This window comes from Rutilus rutilus, assembly GCF_951802725.1.
Source record: "Rutilus rutilus genome assembly, chromosome: 18".
In the NCBI taxonomy this organism is placed as follows: Eukaryota; Metazoa; Chordata; class Actinopteri; order Cypriniformes; family Leuciscidae; genus Rutilus; species Rutilus rutilus.
The window spans coordinates 32,922,841-32,930,948 of record NC_140231.1 but is presented as its reverse complement, the minus strand read 5'-3'; positions in this window follow the sequence as shown (position 1 = coordinate 32,930,948).

The window sequence follows — 8,108 nt, the reverse complement described above, 5'->3', positions numbered from 1 at the left end:
AGTTCTGAAAAACTCTTTCCACAAAAAGAACAAAAGTGAGGCTTCACACCAGTATGAACTTTAAGGTGTTGTCTTAAGTTTGATTCCACAACAAATGTTTTCTCACACTGATCACAGCTGAATGATCTCACTACAGAGTGAGTGTGCAGATGATTGTTGAGATGTCCTTTCTGAGTGAAACTCTTTCCACACTGAGAGCATGTGAACGGTTTTTCTCCAGTGTGAATTCTCATGTGGTGATTTAGGTGTCCTTTATGAATACAACTCTTTCCACACTCAGAGCAGGTGAAAGATCCTTTGACTCCAGTTTGTTTTTGTGTGACACACTTTGACGTCTGTGAAATGACTGTGTTTCCATCTTCATTTTTGAAAGGGTTTTGAAACTGATGTTGTTTGTCTTCATTCACTTCCATTGAGTCTAAAATCAACATATCAAATTTTCAAAATTCAAATAAAGGAGAAATGAGAACAATGAATATACTAGGTGAGTCACAATTAAGCAAAACATTTAGTCCTTTTTTTCAGTTTTCATCTTAATGTTCCTCATCAGTCATTAAAGAGAATGAAGGAAAACACCAACCTATTTGTTCCTCTGTATCTTCATCTTTTATTCTGCAGGGTTCTTCCTTAATCTCCATCTTTACAATAGTATGTCCGTAGTTTCTCCTGGAGTAATTCCTCCTGCTTGCTGCTTCTTCTCCTGTGGGAAGATGGGAATATTCCCCAGCATTTAAACTCTCATGAACGGCTGTGGGAGCTTCACTGACTGAAGGAGTGAATTGTGGTCGTTGTTGCTCATTTAGCAGATGATCATCACACTTACAATCACTCTCAATTATTCAGGTGCAAATGTTTTGCTCAGTCGTTAAGAAACAATTCCATGAATTTTTTATCAGGACACAATATATGAAACAACAAACTTCATGAAAAACTTCAACAAAAAAATCATGTCTTTTAAGTTTAAATGAAAAAGAGATAAATAAATAGAAATAAAAAACTATTTAAAAAAGAATAATAACATATATCTGCACATATTTAAATCCACAAGCATACATAATGCAAACCAATAACAGAAATAAGCTCAATTAGAACAGAAAATAGAATAGATTGTGACTATATTGTATTTCAATACGTCAATCTTGACAATTAATTGAAACTAGTTTGCACATAGTTCATAATATAACATATAGTTTAAAGTTCAATACAGAGTTTAATATAACAATATCAACTAAATGTAAAAAACGGATGTTTGAAATAATGATACAATGTAGGTTAATTGTTCCCAGAATGTTTTACACAAGAGACAGAGATTTATGTTCAAACACTTTAAAAGTGTTAAAACTCGTAAAAGTGGTGTAATTATCAGAAATGAGCTCTATATTTCCAGCATTGTTAAACTATCAATTCAGTTCAGAGAAAAGCTAAATGGACACTCTCGGTCTCTCTCGCGCACTGTCGAGCGCGCTCTCGGACACACTCGGGCCCTCTCCCAAATGGCACCCTAAGCACTCGTGGTCTTCCTACGAGTCCGCACTTTGACGTAATGCCGCTTTGACTGTCGGGAAGAAGTCTGCTGCGGAGTCCACATCAGTGCGGGCTCGGCAAAAGTGCGCATCGAGGGCGCATATCGACCGCAAGGGGACGCTTGCGAGTACCCTTCTGAGGCCTAAAATGACAAATGACTTAACGGACACACGCACGCGGCAGCCACTGTAAGTCCACAAGACCGAAAGTGCATATGAGGTGTGCCAATTGGGACAGGGCCTCGGTCTCTCTCGCGCAAGGTCGCTCGCTTTTGTCCAGTCCGGCGCCTCATAGCTCCGCTCTCCACGCTCAACTCAACTTTTTTTTTTATTTATACTCAAAAATATCATTTAACCCTTAGATTTAATCACTTTATTAAAACAATCTGAATGTCAAATTATTTGTAAGTACAATATTTGTAAATCTTGGACGTGAATGTGAACTTTGCTCACTTAGACGACTTCGGGGAATGCTTTCTCTCATGAGACCGTAGACTAGATGATTGGGTGAAACTCTTCCCACATGAAGAGCACTTGTACGGTTTCTCTCCAGTGTGAACTCTCTGGTGTTTTTTTAAGTCGCCTGATGTAGTGAAGCTCTTCCCACAGTCTAAGCACACATAAGGTCTCACACCAGTATGAATACGCTCATGCCCTTTTAAAGTCTGAAGTTCTGAAAAACTCTTTCCACAAAAAGAACAAAAGTGAGGCTTCACACCAGCATGAACTTTAAGGTGTTGTTTTAAGTTTGATTCCATTACAAATGTTTTCTCACACTGATCACAGCTGAATGATCTCACTACAGAGTGACGGCGAAGATGAATGTTGAGATGTCCTTTCTGAGTGAAACTCTTTCCACACTGAGAGCATGTGAACGGTTTTTCTCCAGTGTGAATTCTCATGTGGTGATTTAGGTGTCCTTTATGAATACAATTCTTTCCACACTCAGAGCAGGTGAAAGATCCTTTGACTCCAGTTTGTTTTTGTGTGACACACTTTTCGGTCTGTTGAATGACTGTGTTTCCATCTTCATTTTTGAAATAATAAGGGTTTTGAAACTGATGTTGTTTGTCTTCATTCACTTCCATCGAGTCTAAAATCAACATATCCAATTTTCAAAATTCAAGTAAAGAATTATAAATGAGAACAATCTATATACTAGGTGAGTCACAATTAAGCAACAAATCTAGTCCTTTTTTCAGTTTTCATCTTAATGTTCCTCATCAGTCATTAAAGAGAATGAAGGAAAACACCAACCTATTTGTTCCTCTGTATCTTCTTCTTTTATTCTGCAGGGTTCTTCCTTAATCTCCATCTTTACAATAGTATGTCCGTAGTTTCTCCTGGAGTAATTCCTCCTGCTTGCTGCTTCTTCTCCTGTGGGAAGATCTTCTTCTTCTTCAGTGAATTTTATTGGCAGCTTGCAATCTTTGTGCATTACCGCCATCTACTGGACTGTGCGCTGGAACCCAAGTGAACCTGTAATATTAGCTTCTGTTGAGTTATCCTGAAAATCATCTGATGAACTTCATCTAAAAGATCCTGTCTGCATGCAGATTTCCCAGTCTGGATGCTAGTTATAGGGAGGACATAGAGTCCGAACAAATAACAGATTTATATGGCTTCACTTCTTCTACCCACTGTAGTGCCATTATGATGGCCATCATCTCTGTAGAGAAGATTGAGAGGTGGTTTGAGGTTCTTTTTTGTATTATAACATTATATTTAGTAATGTATACAGCCACCCCCGTTTTACCTGCTGATTCTTTGGATGCATCCGTAAATATTTGCACTGTGTCATCATACATTACTTCTACACTGTAAAAAAATCTTTTGTTGACTTAACTCATTATTTTTGTTATCTTTTTGCATGGTTTTTTTTTTTTAGTTAAACTAACTTACAAAACTAACAACTGTAAGTGTACCTGACAAATTTGAAAAAGTTTACCTGACAAGTTATAAAGTACAATGAACTGATTTAATTTAGTTAAGTAAACTTCGAATTTAAGTTCAGCCAACTAAAGTTAAGTTTTCTAAACTACATCCAATAAGTTCAGCAAACTAAAGTGGTGTTTTGAAACCTGCAGCAGTACCAAATAATTAATTACTACTAGAACATTAATTTGTAAAATACATTTGAGTAAAAAAAATATATATTGAAAATTACCAAGTAAAGTATTCTCGTCGCTTGATAAACTCAAGGTTGAGCCACTGTAGTCACTTGGACTATTTTAACAATGTTTGTACGAACTTTTCTGGGACGGCAGAATAAAATTGCCTAGAAGCCTATGGAGGAGTGAGACAGCTCTCAGATTTAATAAAAAATATCTTAATTTGTGTTCCGAAGATGAACGAAAGTCTTACAGGGTTGGAACAACATTGAGGGTGAGTAATTACAGAATTATTTTACAAGAAATGATTAATGCATGACAGAATTTTCATTTTTGGGTGAACTAGCCCTTTAATATTTTTGCTTTCAAATGCCTAAAACTTCAGACAACAGGTTTATAAACGATTCACATGATGAATTTAGGAAGATGGTTGAAATGTGTTCTCAAATTACAAACACGCATCACTGAAACATGCAGTGTGTCAATCACAACCATTTCCAATAGTAATAAAAACAGTCACATTTAAAAGTACAGATATAATAAGTTACTTATTTTACCCACATCAATTCAAAACTGATAGTTAATTTTAAGAATTCCCAAAGACTGCAGCGAAAACTCTGTAAACCTGTATCTGGTGCTCTGCAACTGAGATGTAGGCCTTGTGACTGAGGTAAAAAATCCGGTTGGTGAACAAGCTTTTAGTCAACTTGACGGAACTTGTGAGTAAACACGAGGAAATACAATGAGCGAATCTTCTACGTGCAAAACACTCTGATTCGAAATACACACAATAATCTTAAATTCGTGACAACATCGTGACTAATTCACCCTATTATCAAGATTTCTTAAAACATGAACATAAGCGTGACGACATGGCGCAAGATCCAAACTCCGTAATAATGAAAACATTCAAACCACAGACATATTAATTGTACATCACCCATATCGATTCAATTTGACATTTACTTTTTAAATTCAAAGATTGTGGTCAAAACTTACCTATATCTGGCGCACTGCAACTGAATTGAATTGAAGTGACTGAGGTAAAAAAAAAAAAAATCCGGTTGGTGAACAAGCTTTAGTCAAAGACTGAACCTCTGAGTCAACACGAGAAAGTAATGAGCGAATCTTCTATGTGCAGAAATACACTCAATAATCTTAAATTCGTGACAACATCGTGAGTAATTCACCCTATTATCAAGATTTCTTAACAAGCGGGGCTCAAAATTCGGCACGACACCGGCAAAATCCAAACACTGAATAGGGATGTTCGCCGGAGTCAAATGTGACGTCACGATATGGGCGTGGCCGCGAACTGGTTGGCAGAAAGAACCAACAAGTCGCAGCAGTCTACCTGTGTTTTGTCAGCATAATATTAATTATTTGTCCGAAGAAGCTAAAAAGAGATATAATTAAGCTTTTATAACCACCAGGGTTCATGTTCTCTGCCTGATCCATATCACCTGAGTGAGAATTTTTTGTTGTTCTTTGACTAACGAAGTCAGCAAATTCGTTGGATTTACAGCTAAAAAATGTGGCGGCACATTAGTAAAGAAAGCATCTGTGAAAGCAGCGCAGTTTGAGTGTTTCGGAACGTATGTGATCGGAGAGAAAGATGAGGCCCTTCTCTGACTGCGTTTGAATGTGTGAGTTAAGTATTAAACTGTTAGTGAGATGAGATGAGATAATGCAACGCTGACATAGGCTACAGTACAATGACAGTTGCACAGATGTTGGGAGTTGGGAACCGGTGAGAAAATGTCCGGTAGCCTACCCGGTAACTTTACCAGTAATATTAATTTAGTTCTGCTTAACGGTTCCAGAACGCTGTAACTAACAGCTGCCCAGCCATGAACACAGCCGCGTGTGATTTGTTTACATACGAGCTGCACTAGGTCTATATATCTGTATTCTAAGAGATATTACTTCTATGGATCTCGTTAATAAATTGACAGAATTTAAATGTGTATTCTTACAAGTTAAAGAAGAAATGTTTGTGCAATTCCTTTTTTCACCTTTTATGAGGCCAAAAAAAAAACTGTCTGGTAAAAAGTCACAGTGGCTGGTGGTCAAAAAAGTTAACTTTAGGCCCTGTATATAACATTGGTTGACACGTAAAAATGTATTAAAATACAATAATTTGCCCTTAATATATAAGGGTATGTACACAGATGATACACACACAGTACAGTATCCAATCTTGCCGATCACACAGCACGACACAACCATTTTTCTTCTGTGTTTGCGCTGCGAAGCAAGCGGACATTACTTTTCTTCTGCCAACCAGAGCGCGTCGTGACGTCACGGCGAAGATCCCTATAGTAGGCTAGGCTAATAATGAAAACGTGACATTTCAAACCACAGATGTATTAGGCTACTTGCTATTTATATCACCCATATCGATTCAATTTGAGAGTTACTTTTTTTAATTCAAAAATTGTGGTGAAAACTTACCTATATCTGGCGCTCTGCAACTGAGGTAAAAAAAACAATAATAATCCGCTTTGGTCCGGTTGGTGAAACGAGCAGCTTTTAATCAGCTGACTGAAGCTTGAACACAAGGAAGTAAAAAAAAAAGAAAAAAAAAGCGAATCTTCTATGTGCAAAAACACTCTTGACTCGAAATGGATAATAGCCTATAACTCTAAAACGAACTAAAACCTTGCATCCACTTTCACAATATAAAATGTCACACTTGCTCTGTATCACTCCTTCTGAAGACACCTAAGATCCAACATGGAAAATCATCCGGTTTCCTCGAAAATTCTCAGACAAATAAATAAATAAATGATTCACCAGATCATCTTGAGAGGTACATTTTCATGAATCGCACAAATTCATGATGGATTGATGGTTCAAAATCCATAATGGATTGAATCTGAGACTGACCATAAAAACTGAAACAGCTAGACACATTTTTAGTGTAATTTAATTAATATGTGCTCATAATTGTAAATAACAGTAATGTTTTTAATGTACACACTAAAATAAAATTGAAGTTTAGGTTTTAATGCAGTCTACCAGACGGCAAGATAGGCCTATAGATAAATTTAAAGTTTAGTTTACAAAGTAAATTTACTTCTATTAAAGCATTAGAGTATAATTGAAGTAAAACCCGCAGAAATTTTAGTGCAGTTGTTTCAACTTACATTTAAGTTAAAATAACAATTATACTTGTTAATTCAACAGAAAATCTAGTGCAGTTGTTTAAACATACATTTTTGAGTTAAAATAACAATTTAAGTTGTTCATTCAACTTTCAGTCTAGTTGAGGGCAAGAAAACTTAAAATTTCTTGTTGTCTGGACAACGCGCAAATCACTCACATATTTACTGGTATATTTACGAATGTTTCATGAATGAGACCCAATGTTTTTAATTCCAGCAGTACTATTGTATTTCTGCGGGTAATTCGAGCATGTCTTTGCGTCATTACGTCACATCTGTCCACATGAAGAGTCTCGGCTAGTAGGTTATGAGTGTGAGGATATTGGAGGTGGAGATTTATAGCCTTTTCTCACTTGATATAATTAAACTTACCAATTTGATGGCAGATCCAGAAAGGTTCAAACAACAATCACCAGTGACAACTGAGATTCACCTGTTGTAAAGTGCAAAAGACTTCGGAGTGGCTACAGAAAAAAAAGAGACTGCAACCGGTCCATGTGAAAACAAGGATAATATCGGATTCGGAAGGGCATTAAATGTAGTCATGCAATGCTGATGTTAACATTAACAATTTGAGAACAAAGTATAATTTGCACGGTTTTGAACTGTATTAGCCTAGACAAGGTTATTCACTCACTCTTTGCTCTGCTGGGTCCACCATATATTATCTGAATGCCTGTAATCAATCAGGGAAAACAGTCCAGATGATTTATATTACATATTGTTTTGAAAATGTTGCAGTTAATGCTTAACATTGAAACCATACCTTTTCGAAATAATCCATTAAACGAGTTGCGATTGAGGAGCGAGTACAAATAATTTCACTTCCATTTGTTTTGTGGGTTGTCTCAAGGCCACGCCCACAACAGAGGAAATATCATGAATATTCATGTGAAATCCACCCACTGGAACAGTTTTTCATAGGAACTGAATATTACCAGAGCCCGTCTACGGAGAGCCTGCCCACTCCCTATTAAGGACTATTGTACCGAATTTTGGTTGTAGTTCCACCAGAGTTCCACTGGGGGCGAAGAGTGCAAAATGAATGGGAGTCTATGGGGCTAGACGGATACATTTTTCTCTTTCACCCGATTGAGTTGAGAAATCTCAGATTTGATTGTAGGTTTTGCAAGTTCAACATGGGTTATATCGAAAGTTGAATGAACGAGTACTTATGTCCTTTCGATTTCTTACAGGTTGAGTTGTTGTTGCCCATAACACGCTAGCATTCTGCTAATGAACGCTGATTGGTCAGTGAAGGACTGATTACGACCAGAGATACCGCTTGATGGCATCGTGGCATCCGA